Genomic DNA, 15,005 nt, shown 5'->3' with positions numbered 1-15,005 from the left:
CTGGAACACATTGTAAAGTTAGGCGCCTGGCCTTAGAAAGTTCAGTTCAGTTTTAGGTGAAGAACATCTGGCTCCATGGCCCAAGGTTCAAGTAGTGTCATTTACAATGTAGGACAGCATCCCAGAGGAGCCTCATGTCTTCAGAGAGATTGTTGGGTCTACAGTCTTGGAGAGAACAGCTCTGGTTGGGTACTGGGACCTCCCAAGGATGACATCTTCCGAATGCTCCTACCCCTTAATGTAGTTCCTCATGTTGTGGTGACCCCCCCACTATAAAATTGTTTTTGTTGCTACTTTGTAACTGTAATTTAGCTATGTAAATATGTAACTTACACTATGTAAATACATTACATACAGGATATAGGATGTAAACCGCTGTGAAAGGATTTTTCCAACCCCCAAAGGGTTGCACCCACAGGTTGAGAACCAAGGGAATCAGGCTTTCATATACTCAGCCCACTACAGGCTCATCAAACAAATAAATAAACCCCCAAATCAAGTAGCTTAATTGGCTCAACTTGTCATCTCAAAAATGCCAAGGGCTGGGGCCTTCTGAGTGACCCTCAGCTTGTGAGGCTCTGTCTGTTGGTGTCTCCCCGCAGCCTGGACCTCTGCTTTATCCAGCCCCTGAGCACTTCCCCAGGGACTACTACCACTGTGCCATTGTGCTTCCAGTTTTAATTTACTTTTATGTAATATAAGCAGCATGTGGCTAGTGGCTATAAATGCACAGTGCTTCTTTATGCTCAAAAACATGCCTCAGAGGGTTGGGAGCTGTATCTTAGTGAAAGAGTGCTTTCCTAGCTTGCAGAAAGGCCTGGGTTTGATCCTCAGCACTGTATAAACCAGGTGTGGTGGTGTACAACCGTAATCCCAGCACTCAGGAGATGGAAGCATGAGGATCTGAAATGAGTCGTTCTCAGTTACATAGTTACATACAGGCCAGTTAGACTCTGTCTCCGAGGTGTGGGGTGCGGGCAATTCATGTGTCATGTTCATCTTTGTCCCATGTTCATCCCTGTGCTAGTTAATCCCCCCACCACCAGGAGGGGCATGTCTCATCTGTTGAGTGAAAATAATTAAATTCCAGCTTTGCCTTCCCATATCAGGCATGTCCATCTTGTGCCTGGTCTTGGAGCATGATCTTTGTTTTGTTTTGTTGTTTTTTTGAGACAGGGTTTCTCTGTATTGCTTTGGAGTCTGTCCTGGCACTCACTCTGTAGACCAGGCTGGCCTTGAACTCACATAGATCCACCTGCCTCTGCCTCCCCAGTGCTGGGATTAAAGGTGTGCGCCACCAACACCCGGCTTTTGGAGCATGTTCTTTATTGCTCTTTACTCTTCAAGTCAGTAAATCATCTCCCAGGTGAATTTGTTGCTTATGGCTGTGAAGTCATCCATACATAAGGACATTTTGCTTTAGCCATACAATTTCTGGAATTGTCTGTATCCTGCGTGTGACAGGCAGAGGCATGAAAGGGTTGGGGGGGGGCTTCCCAGAAGTCTAAAGTGTTCCTCTTATATTTCCTTGATCCTATGGGGATTACTTAGCCTTCTGGGAATACAAAGGAGGCTAAAAGAGAGCACCTGACATAAATGACTATTTTTTCATTTTTCTGGGACAGGATTCCCTGTAGCAAGGCTGGATTTGAACTCCTGATTTTCCTAAGTGAATCCAGTTGGGGGCTTGGGCAGCACACATGTGGGCCTCTCTCTGCAGCTCAAAGAGAATCCAATACAGCACACACATGGGTCCCTCCTTCTTCCTCCCTGGAAGGACCCTATGTCTCACTCAGCCTTTATGACTTCCTCTGTCTCAGGAGATCTCACCCTTTTCCTTTACACCTCCAGAAGGCACCTTGCTGTGCCTCCTGAACAAAGGATATGTTTGGCCTTGAAGGGGACCTCAAGTCACCTTTGTGTAAAAACAAAGAACTATTGGAGTTGTGCAAATACATATATATATATATATATATATATATATATATATATATATATATGCCCAGGCTGACTTCACTTGGCTATGTGGCTGAGGATGACCTTCAACTCCTGATCCTTCTGCCTCCACCTCCCTTGTGTTGGGGCTACAGAGATACATCACCCCAACTTAGGTTACTTATTTATAGACCTCAGTGGGGATTTCAGAAGTCTCTGGACTGTCTGTGCTCATTCAGTTATCAAGTTCACAGTGGTGTCAGCTTCAAGGTTAAGAGATACTGGGATGGAGGACAGCTGGCCAGTCCAGGCCTCCATCCTGCATCCTTATACCTGGGCAGCATCATTCATCCTTGCCCAGGTACTTCACCCCCTGACATGCATTCAGATTACGCCGGGGGCTTGGCCAAACACACTCTGGCTGAGAGTTATGGAGCCAGCTCTGAACTGGAGCCCTTGTGTGAGCTGCTGGTACCCTGACCACACGTGGAGTAGCAAAGCTGGAGACCAGTTGTTTTCAACACCAGCTGCTCAATAGAACCTCCTGGCTTACAGGGCTGGGAAATATTCCAGCACATAAAGTTCTTGCTGTGTAAGCATGAGGACCTGAGTTCAGATAAACATACACTGCTAGGTGTGTTTCAGAGGCATGTGTCAGGAGACAAGACATCTGTTGTGGGGAGAGGAAGATGGAGACAAGGGTCCCTGGAAACTCCAGGCTGGTGAGCCTGGTGTCTGCAGCAGCAAACCAGAGACCCTGCTTCACAAAAGGCACAAGGCTAGAATGGACACCTGAGGCTGTCCTCTGAGTTCCACATGCACTCCATGATGGAGTATGCACACACACACACACACACACACACACACACACACACACACACACACACACACACACACGACACATACATCATACATTTGCACACCAAGATAATATGTAAAGAGATGTGGGGCTGGAGAGATGGCTCAGAGGTTAAGAGCACTGGATGTTCTTCCCAGGTTCTGAGTTCAATTTCCAGCAACTACATGGTGGTTCACAACCATCTGTCATGAGATCTGGTGCCCTCTTCTGGTGTGCAGGCATACATAATAAATAAATAAATCTTTAAAAAGATTACTAAAAAAAGGTGTTACATGTGTAAACAAATATATATTTTATAATATATTATTTTTATAATTATTTTACAATAATTACATCATATGTTATATATAAACATATATACATATTCATAAACATATTAATATACAAATAGATAAAAGCGAGGATATTCCTGGGCCTATTTGAATCACTGGGGCTGCTCTCCACCCCTAGGTCTATCTCAGGATGGAATCAGGCTGAGATTATTGCTCAGGCAGATGAGGGAACCATCTGGGGAATATGGGGACCTACACTCCAAGGCTGAGGAGTCTTACAGAAGGGATTTTGTTTTTCTGTGTCTGCATACTGGGGTGATAGTGGGGTTTCCCATAACAGCCTTGGGAGTGGGGGAGAGTAGATGCTTAGGGTTGTGAACCCCCTAAAGCCAAGCAGTACCTAAAGGGGTCATGAGACATGTGGGTCAAGACAGCAGGTTTGATGTCCACAGACTTCCTTCCGTGCTCAGGAATGATGGTAAAAATCCCTCAGGTTTGTCTTCACTCTCCCCTTCTCTATGGCACCAGGTAGTTTTCACAGTGGCCTAGAGACCTTTGACCCTTTCCTTCCCAGACCCCTTCTCTGCAGTGGGTGTCCGGACTCACAGTATAACGGGATGCAGCTGTCTTCTTTTGAGGAAGATGGTTGTATTCCTCACTCATGGAATTTTGTTTTGGAAAATACAATTACTTTTCATAAAAAGGCTGTGTTAACATGAACTCTGCTTATTGCTTTCAAATGAATGAATTTTGAAAATCCCTTGGCTTTAATTTAAAGTAGGATTCTTTTAAATTAAAACAATAGCTTCACCTTTTCTTCTTCCTCCCCTTCCCTTTATCTCCCCTTCTCTTCTCTCTCCTCCCTTCCCTCTTCCTCCTGCTCTTTCACCTCCTGTCTTTCCCAAGACAACCAGTGTCCACTGGGCTCCATCACTGGTTTGTGACTCCTTTGGGACAGAGTCTTGCTAAGTAGCCCAGGCTGGCCCTGAGTACCACCCTGCTGCTTCAGCCTCCTGAGGGCTGGGCTGCTAGGGGTGCACCATCATTCTGAGTTCTGCTTCCAGGGGTGCACCATCATTCTGATATTAAAGTGTAAAAGTTTCTAAGCTCACAAAATTTGAGACCCCTGCTCATGGTACACTTTCCTAGATTCTTCCTACTGGGAAGAAGAAGAATAGCTCCAGAGATCTGGGCTGCTCTCAGTGACAGATGCCTCCACCCTGAGGGTCGGGATACTGCCATTTCCCCATGCTTCTGAAGTCAAAATCCGAGGAAGAGATAGTTATTAGAAAGACCTGATGCTCCCTGATGAGAGGTCACAGGCCAGGACCTCTTGTACAGAAAAGGCTTTGGGGTCCCTGGAGCCTGGCCTTAAGCAGCCTCACTGCTGGGAGGACTGTCTTGTTCTCCCATTGTAATCCTCCTCCCTCTCCTCCTCCTCACATTTTTCTCTTTTCCCTCTCCTCTTTCCATCTTTCTTCTCCCTCTTTCTCCCCTCCTCCTCAGCCTCTTCTACCATGTTTTTCGCTGAAGGCTTGGCCCAGTCAACTGTGAAAGATTGTATGAGACAGGCATAGCCGAGGTGGGAGCTTTGAGGTGGGGCTGGGAGCCTGAGGTGACTCAATTACATAAGGGCCCCCAGGGATAGGGGGCAGTTATGTAAGGGGGACAGGAGGACAAGGAGGGAGCAGTCAGGGCAAAGGAAGGAGCTGGAGAGCTGAGATGGGGACAAAGCAGAGGACATGTCCATCACTGGTCAGGCAGCTGCCTTGCAAGACAAAACTAAGATGGGCCATAAGGGCCTTCCTCTGTCCCATCATATCCCCCACCACCCATACAAATTTTACACTTTTCTCTTCTGGCCCCACAGTTTGCACAGTGCTGGAAGACTCCGGTATGTTCTTACTGAACTCCTTGACAGTTTAATGAATTGGTTTCTGTTGCTTGCAAACAGGACTTATACACTACAGGACTCTTTCCTGCCTAATATCAGAATGGATAGAGGGTCTGTAAACCCCAGGCATATGGCAGGTGCTTAAGGCATTAGTGTTGAGTGAACAGAACACAATGGCAGTTTCTTGTCATAGCTCTTATTCTCATGCTTTTCTGCCTGACGATTACCTAATCTACCAGTAGGCTACTCTTACCATTATCTCTGCTGCCAGCAGGAAAATGTTCAGGGAGTCAATGAACAAGCATAGTATATCTCTAATGTTCACCTAGTACTTCCTCCAGTTAGCTACATCTGGACACATGGGGGTGGGGTGGGGGATTGTCCCATTGGGCTGTGATGGGTGGTGACTTTGTGGCTATGGGTAGGTTATGGCAAGAGTACTGGTATCACTGCCACAGAAAGTATTTCAAAGCTGATGGAGGGTAGGCAGTCTCTGGTGTTTGCTGACTAGGAGACAAGATGCTGGCCTCCCTGTCGCACTGGTAGTGTTTGGGATCTGGGTGCCCTTGTGACATGATGAGCATCAGAGGCTGTGAGAAGTCAGAAGCAGGCCTTGCTCTCTGAAGCCACTGAGCACTGGGCTCATTTGCCTCTGTGGCAAAGCCTGGCTTCTCTTGACTGACAGCATCTTCAGGGAGTTGGGCACATGCACTTGGTGTCTGCTTATCTGCATCCTTCCCTACTCTACTATCCATTCACTGATGCTAGCCTGAACTAAAGTGGCCTCTGCTATTCCAGACACCCCCCACCCCAACACAAACACAAAGGTCTCTTGTAGCTTGCCCCAAATTCACTCTGTAGCTGAGGATGGCCTCGAACTTTTGATCTTCTTCCTGCCTTCTGTCTTCTGAGTTCTGGGTAACAGAGGGTGCCTCCATGGACAGTCTATATGGTGCTGAGAACTGAACCGCGGAAGCACCCTACAAACCATACTGCATCCCTCATGTTCTCCTACATAGCCCCATACATATCTTTTCTTTCTTTTTTCTTTTTCTTCCTTCCTTCCTTCCTTCCTTCCTTCTTTCCTTTCTTCCCTCCCTCCCTCCCTTCCTCCCTTCTTTCTTTCTTTCTTTCTTTCTTTCTTTCTTTCTTTCTTTCTTTCTTTCTTTCTTTCTTTCTTTCTTCCTTTCCTCTTTTTAATTTTGAGACAGGGTTTTGCTATATAGTCCTGGCTGGCCTTGGATTCATGTTGTTTGTGTCTAGCCTCCAAAGATGATAGGTGTGTGCCACCATGAGTGTTCCAAACCTCTATTCATGGCTTAGACTTTGTGGAGACCAGGCCATCCCTCCTGTCAAGAGGTAGAATCAGTTTCCTTGACTGTACCTGTGGACATGGGCCAGACCTGGGATTCCCTATGGTGTGTGACTTCCATGGCTGGACCTTAGACCCCCGGAATCTACTGCTTACACAAGTTTGGAACACTAGCTCTTGGATCCCAGATGTTAAAAAACAAAACAAAAAACCTTGTCACATGCAGAGGTCACATAGAGGAGAGCTGAAGAGTTACAGTCAACAGCCCCCTGAGCCCGTGACATCTGCCAGTATGTATGAGTCACTGGATACCCCGGCAGCTGAACCTTCAGTGAGTGCAAAACCTACTGATATGGAGCAGAACTCTCTGCTGAGCCCTGCCAGCCTAGAGAATCAGGAGGCAGAAGACTTTGCTGTTATTTTGTCCCTAGCTTGGGAGTCCTTTGTTACCTCACACTATGAACCAAAACATTGCCACACTTGGGCATGCCATCTTTCTTGTTTATTTCTCTCCCTCTTAACTATTGTTGGATATGATGGGGGATGTCCTTCTGAATACTGTGAATATGTTTCCCTTATTGGTTGGTGAATAAATGCCAATTGGCCATTAGCCAGACAGGAAGTATAGGCGGGGCGATCAGACTAGAAGAATGCTGGGATGAGGGAGGCAGAAAGGGGCTGCCAGGGAGATGTCATGTAGCTGCTGAGGGAGCAAGAGGTCCAGGCATCACTGGTAAGCCAAGAACATGTGGAGATACATAGTTTAATAGAAATGTGTTAATAGTTAAGAGAGAGCTAGCCTATAAGAAGCCTGAGCCATTGGCCAAACAGTTTATAATTAAGTATACATTCATCACACAAAATGATGGAGGTCATTATGACATTTCCATACATGTTTATCACATGCTTTGCTCAGTCTATGGAACTGGGTGTCTCTGCAGTCCCAATCTGGCATCGGAGGCCTGGAGGATTCTGGGGAGTTCCTGGTCCTCAGTCTATGTTGGTGGCTACCAAAGTTAGTTCTTATCATCAATGAGGGAATGTGGCAGCAACGGAGTATATGAACTTGCTTGCAGGAGTGAAGGCAAGCAGGCAAAAGGCAGTTTCCTTCTTCCTTGTCCTTTTATCTCTGCTGCCACCAGAAGGTGCCACCACATTTAGGGTAGCTCTTCCTGCTTCAGACAATCTGGATCAAGAAAATCTCTGCTTGGTGTGCATATCAGCTTATCTTTTAGCTGATTCTTGATATAGTCAAACTGGCAATTAAGATCAGTTATCACAGTGACTGATTAGGTAAAAAAGGTTGGAGTTTTCCGGAGCAACTGAGATTCTTCCCTTTAGAGGAGGCCCCAGGGACACTGGCTTTCTTTTCACAGAATGAGGACATAGTACCAAGACAGCTATTTATGAGCCAGCAAGTGGCCCCACACTAAACATGGAATTTGCCTTAGTCTGAAGCAATAAATTCCTGTTCATAATTTTCTTCTCTTCAAGCATTTTGTTATAGCAACCTGGAAGGGACAAGACAAAGAGAACAGAATTCCTCCCAGTGTGGACTTTAGTAAAACCAGGGTCTGGTTTAGGGTTTGGGGCTTAGGGTCAGGTTGGGGTTTTCTTTAGAGAAGGGATCTTCTGACATAGTAGGGTAGAGGCTGGGTGCCCCTTTGCCTTGAGGGTCCACCTTGGCTCCCCTCACTCGACTCTATCATTTATTCTCTATGTCTTAAATTTTTTAACTGTGGATGATTCTGATAACTCTGCAGCAGACTGACATTGGTGATCCACTGCACAGAAAAGACCTCTGGTTAAATGGAGAGATCTTCCCTCAGGCCTATGGAAAGGGCCAGATTGGGTTTTGGTCTGGTCCCCAGGGTCTGCTTTTGTTTCCCACAGGATGGCGAGTCCCCAATTTGGGTTCCAGAATGTTGAGTGTACCCGGTTCCCTCTAATATACATCAGCCATCTAATGACCCATTGAGTTTTAATGAGGAACCTGCCTGTCATGACGCCGATGGGTCTTCAGAGTCAGGTGTGGCCAGTTATGGTCTGCTCCAACCTTAACCTGGGTAAGGCAGATGGCAGCAAGGATATAAAAGGAACATATTTCCTGGTTGATGGCCTTAAGATCACCCCCTCAATCTGGCCCAAGGTGTTGGCTGGATCTGCTTAATTAAGATGGAAGTCACGCCAACCTTTTTCACCATGTTTCTTTGCAGGCTTTATGCCTATTTAGATGCAGTCTCTTTGGCTGCCTGAGAGGATAATTTAAAACTTGCAATATGTGTTCCTCCACCCTTTCCTTTGATATGTTCAGTAACCCTCCTCTGGGAGAAATGCTTAATTGTTTCCTCCAGAAATGCCACTTGAAGAAGCTGTCGAGATGCTGGGATTCCAGCCTTGGTGGTTCGTGGTACCAAGTCACACCAGTGGGAGAGGACCGTCTTTTCCTCACTCGACACGAGAGAGATTTTTGACATCTTGACTTCAGACATGGCTGCAATTGCAGCCACCTCCTCGTTTCCGGCTTAGCTGCCCCTCAGTCACTTGCCACAACAGGCACACTGGATAGTTCTCAAGGGAGGTTCCCTCTGCCTTAAGTCCCCCCAAATTATATCTATTCTCTAGTCTAAAATGGGCAATTTAAATTTTAATTTGCAAACTTCTCTTAAATTTCTCAATTGGCTACTCAATTTATTTAAACTTGTGAGACCAGGGTGCCACCCCTTTTGGGAGACTCCATTTTTTAGGGACTGTTGCTGACAGGCCAATTTTGGAATGGAGTGGATCACTAGCCCTCAGGATTAAAGCCCTGGGCGGCATCGTTTTTTAGCCCTAGTCTAACCTTGCTGCATAAAAATCGGAGAGTCTAGAGCCATTTGCGGACAAAGAAAATCATGCTTTCCTTGACAGCAGACAACCCCTCAGCGCAGGTCTAGCTGAGCCTGCAAGACAAATGAGTAATCAATGACAGGTAAGATACTGGGGACATCTTTAGACCTAAGACAGGGGGTCTGTGAGGCCCGGGCAGGCTTCCCTTTGACCTGTAAAATAGATGTTAACGTCCTGGACAACCTAAGCCAGATGCTCATTTTTTTTGTTTATATATAAAAGGGGTGACCTGTTGAGACCCTGCTGGGTGACCTAAGGTGCTTTTGGTGTTCTCTTAACCTAAACCTCCAGATTAGGCGTTCACTTCCCTCCTTCTGCCTAGGCCTGTATGCAAGTATGCAAATTATCTGCGCATTGCTGGGGTCTTGGGGACATGGGCCTTGGTGTGAGTAAATTTCCACTGTGACTGCTGTTGGTATATAAGTCTACACTCTTTTGAAAATAAACAACATTCTCCTTGCAAGAATGACCTGTTGTCTCATCTTTATTTAACCCTCAGATTCCCTCTCCTGAACCCGTGAAATGTTGTAGACCTGGCAGCTACTATACCTTTGCTCTCAGCTTCTCAGGCAGGCGAGTGTGAGTATGGGATGCCTCCAGAGCTCCAGGTACACACCACCAGGTACATGGTGATGATAGTGGGTGGTGGGGCACAAGGTGCCTTTTTAGATTTTCCAGCTCGGGTGAGGGATGTAGCTCAGCTGTAGAACACTTACCTAGTGCACAAAGCCTTTGGGTTTCATCCCCCATCCTAAACAAAACAATATAAAACTGAATCGGCCAGATCCTCTGGTGTAGTGGATAATTTTCTTGTTTCGAAAGAAAGAAAGAAAGAAAGAAAGAAAGAAAGAAAGAAAGAAAGAAAGAAAGAAAATCCATTGAGTTTAATCTCCTCCACTGGCCTTCGTGTATGCCCTTCCCCGATCCATCTGCTGTAGCTGACTTTCTGTTGCTGTGATAGTGCACTGCGACTAAGAGCAACTTGGGAAAGAAAGGGTTTATTTCCTCTCAGAATTCTTTGGTCACAATTCTTTACTGAGGGAAGTCAAGTCAGGAACTCAAGGCAGGAATCTGGAGGCAGGAGCTGAAGCAGAGACCATGGAGGCCGTAGCTTACTGGCTTGTTCCCCATGAGCAAGCCAGCCTGCTCCCCATGGCTTGCTCAGCCTGCTTTCTACAACTCAGGACCACCAGCCAAAGGATGGCACCACCAGCCGTGAACTGAGCCCTCCCACATGAATCAGTAACCAAGAAAACTCCCCATAGGCTTGCCCACAGGCCAATCTGAAGGAAGCATTTTCTCCCCTGAGGCTTCCTCCAGTGGAATTGCTGGATCTTGTGGTAGACTGATTCCCATTTTCTTGAGGAGTTGCCATACTGATTTCCAAAATGGCTGTACAAGTTGACACTCCCACCAGCAGTGGAGGAGTGTTCCTCTTTCTCCACATCTTCTCCAGCATAAACTGTCATTGGTGTTTTGATTTTGGCCATTCTGACAGGAATAAGATGGTATCTCAGAGTTGTTTTGATTTGCACTTCCCTAATGGCTAAGAATGTTGAACACTTTCTTATGTGTCTTTCAGCCATTGTAGATTCCTCCATTGAGAATTCTCTATTTAGTTTTATACCCCACTTTTTAATTGGATTGTGTGGTGTTTTGAAGACTGGCTTCTTGAGTTCTTTGTATATTTTGGAGATCAGCCCTCTGTCAGATGTGGGGTTGGTGAATATCTTTTCCCAGTCTGTGGGCTGCCGTTTTGTCTTGCTGACTGTGTCCTTTGCCTTACAGAAGCTTCTGAGTTTCAGGAGGTCCCATTTATCAATTGTTGATCTTAGTGTCTGTGCTACTGGTGTAATGTTCAGGAAGAGTCTCCTGTACCAATTAATTCAAGAGTATTTCCCACTTTGTCTTCTAATAGGGTTAGTGTGGCTGGGTTTATGTTGAGGTCTTTGATCCACTTTGACTTAAGTTTTGTGCATGGCAATAGGCTTGGGTCTATCTGTAGTCTTCTACATGTCTGCATTCAGTTATGCCAGCACCATTTGTTGAAGATGTTCTCTTTGTTCCAGAATATAAATTTGGATTGTTTGTCAAAAATCAGGTGTTTGTAGGTGTATGGGTTAATATCAGGGTTTTCAGCTCTATCCCATTGGTCTACCTGTCTATTTTTGTGCCAATACCAAGCTGTTTTCAGGACTATAGCTCTGTAATAGAACTTGAAGTCAGGGATGGTGATGCCTCCAGAAGTTCCTTTATTGTACAGGGTTGTTTTGGCTATCCTGGGTCTTTTGTTTCTCCATATAAAGTTGAGAATTGTTCTTTCAAGGTCTGTGAAGAATTGTGTTGGGATTTTGATGGGGATTGCATTGAATCTGTAGATTGCTTTTGGCAAGATTGCCATTTTTGACTATGTTGATCCTGCCTATCCAAGAGCATGGGAGATCTTTCCATTTTCTGGTATCTTCTTTAATTTCTTTCTTTAGGGACTCAAAATTCTTATGGTACAGGTCTTTCACTTTTTTGGTTAGTGTTACCCCAAGGTATTTTATGTTGTTTGTGGCAATTGTAAAGGGTGATGTTTCTCTGATTTCTTTCTCCACCAATGTGTCATCGGTATATAGTAGGGCTACAGATTTTTTTGAGTTAATCTTGTATCCTGCCACTTTGCTGAAGGTGTTTATCAGCTGTAGGAGTTCCCTGGTAGAGTTTTTCGGGTCACTTATGTAGACTATCATATTATCTGCAAATAGTGAGAGTTTGACTTCTTCCTTTCCGATTTGTATTCCCTTGATCTCCTTTTGTTTTCTTATTGCTCTAGCTAGAACTTCAAGGACAATATTGAAGAGGTATGGAGAGAGTGGACAGCCTTGTCTTGTTCCTGATTTTAGAGGAATTGCATTGAGTTTCTCTCCATTTAATTTGATGTTGACTGTCGGCTTGCTGTATATTGCTTTTATTATTTTGAGGTATGTTCCTGTTATCCCTGATTTCTCCAAGACCTTTATCATGAAGGGGTGTTGGATTTGGTCAAAGGCTTTTTCTGGCATCTAGTGAGATGATCATGTGGTTATTTTTCCTCAATCTGTTTATATGGTGGATTACAATGATGGATTTTCGTATGTTGAACCATCCTTGCATCTCTGGGATGAAGCCTACTTGATCGGGATGGATGATTTCTCTGATGTGTTCTTGGATTCGATTTGCCAATATTTTATTGAGAATTTTTACATCAATGTTCATGAGGGATATTGGTCTGTAGTTCTCTTTCTTAGTTGTGTCTTTGTGTGGCTTGGATATCAAGGTTATTGAAGCCTCATAAAAAGAGTTTGGTAATGACCCTTCTGCTTCTATTGTGTGGAATACTTTGAGGAGAATTGGTATTAGCTGTTCCTTGAATTTCTGGTAGAATTCTGCACTGAAGCCATCTGGCCCTGGGCTTTTTTTGGTTGGGAGACTTCTGATGATTGCTTCAATTTCATTAGGGATTATAGATATATTTAAGTTGCTTATCTGTTCTTGATTTAATTTTGGTAAGTGAAATCTGTCCAGAAAATTGTCCATTTCCTTTAGATTTTCAAATTTTGAGGAATATAGGTTTTCAAAGTATGACCTGATGATTCTCTGGATTTCCTCTGTGTCTGTTGTTATGTTCCCCTTTTCATTCCTGATTTTATTAATTTGCATGTCCACTCTCTGCTGTTTGGTAAGTTTGGATAAAAGTTTTTCTATTTTGTTGATTTTCTCGAAGAAACAACTCTTCATCATATTCATTGTATTGTTCTCCTAGTTACCATTTTATTGATTTCAGCCCTCAATTTGATTATTTCCTGGCATCTGCTCCTCCAGGGTGTTTTGGCTTCTTTGTTTTCTAAAGCTTTCAGTTGTGCTTTTAATTCTCTAGTGTGATTATTCTCCTGTTTCTTCATGTGGGCATTTATTGCTAAGAACTTTCCTCTTAGCACTGCTTTCAAAGTGTCCCATAGGTTTGGGTATGTTGTGTCCGAATTCTCATTGAATTCTAGGAAATCTTTAATTTCTTTTTTTATTTCTTCCTTGACCCAGGAATTGTGCAGTTGGGTATTACTTAATTTCCATGAGTTTATAGGTTTTCTGTAATTCATGTTGCTGTTGAATTCTAACTTTAAAGCATGGTGGTCTGATAAGATACAAGGGATTATTTCAATTTTTTTGGTACCTGTTGAGGTTTGCTATGTTGCCAAGTATGTGGTCGATTTTAGAGAAGGTTCCAGGTGGCGCTGAGAAGAAGGTAAATTTTTTTTGTATTTGGATGGAATGTTCTATAGATATTTGTTAAGTCCAGTTGAGCCATAACTTCGATTAGTTCCTTTATTAAGTTTCTGTCTGGTGTTCCTGTACAGTGGTGAGAGTCGGGTGTTGAAGTCTCCCACTATAAGTGTGTGCGGTTTTATGTGTGACTTGAATTTTAGTAATGTTTCTTTTACAAACGTGGATGCCTTTGTATTTGGAGCATAAATGTTCAAAATTGAGACTTCATCCTGATAGATTTCTCCTGTGATGAGTAGGAAGTGACCTCCTTCATCTCTTTTGATTGATTTTAGTTTAAAGTCCAATTTGTTGGATATTAGGATTGCTACCCCCACTTGTTTCTTGGGTCCATTTGATTGGAAAATCTTTCCCCAACTTTTAATTCTTAGGTACCGTCTGTCTTTGAAGTTGAGGTGTGTTTGAACTTAAGATTTTCTTTGGTTGATGATTCTATTTCTACTAGTGTGTCTTCAATTCCTGAGATTCTCTCTTCCATGTCTTGCATTCTGTTGGTTATGCTTAGGTCTGTAGTTCCTGATCGTTTACCCAGCTTTTCTATTTCCTACATTCCCTCAGATTGTGCTTTCTTTATTGTCTCTATTTCAGTTTTTAGGTCTTGAACTGTTTCTTTGAGAGATTTGTTGATATCTTGTATTTTTTGGTATGTTTTTTCTTCCATTTCTTTAGGGGATTTTCTCATGCCCTCTATCATGTTCATGAAGATGATTTTTTTTCTGAAAAAGATAACTTTATTCATTTCTGATATTCTTCTGTGTATAACATGTTATATAAATTGTCCTATTTCTTATACACAGAAAAATCTGTACAATGCTTTAATTTTAGTTTATTATGTATTTAATTTCACTATTTCTTTTGTTTTGGGGATTATAATCATATCATTTTTTCCATTTCTTTCCTCCATCCATATCCTCACTTTCAGAGACATGGCTTCCTTTTTCGTTAACTTGTTACATAATAGCCTAGCTTTTGAAATTCTTAAGATATATTAAACATGATATATATGTATCTATCATATAATATAGGTCATTCTGAGCTACTTGATGTTAGAAATTCAGATCAGCTAAAGCAGTTTAAGACAAGACTGCTGCAGCCTAAATGTTTTAAGAGCATCGCATATGATTTGAAATCTGAATTGAAATCAACCCACTTATACTCAATATTTGATTCTCTTGTTTCCATTTAAAACTTATATTGCTAGAGATATATTAATACAAGAGTGTGATTTATGTATGTGTTTTATATTACATGCTAATAATTTCTAGGTAGAAAAAATAGGATTAAAAAGATAAAATAACTATAGTTCCTTAATGGATACATGTGCAAAATCATTACATATTTTCAAGGTATTGGCAATTTCTAAAGAAGAATTAAGACTTCCATAAAAAAGTACACTCATGATGAAGAAGTGATAGTGCCTCACAGCACAGAGGTGTTAACTATAGTTCCCTGTTAACCTATGAGGGTCAGAATATAGAAAGTAGAAAGTGCCAAACATTTTAAAGACTTGGTAATGATTTCAACATGAGCAGTGCATGC

Source organism: Cricetulus griseus, chromosome 3, assembly GCF_003668045.3.
Source record: "Cricetulus griseus strain 17A/GY chromosome 3, alternate assembly CriGri-PICRH-1.0, whole genome shotgun sequence".
Lineage (NCBI taxonomy): Eukaryota > Metazoa > Chordata > Mammalia > Rodentia > Cricetidae > Cricetulus > Cricetulus griseus.
This window is presented reverse-complemented; position numbering follows the sequence as displayed.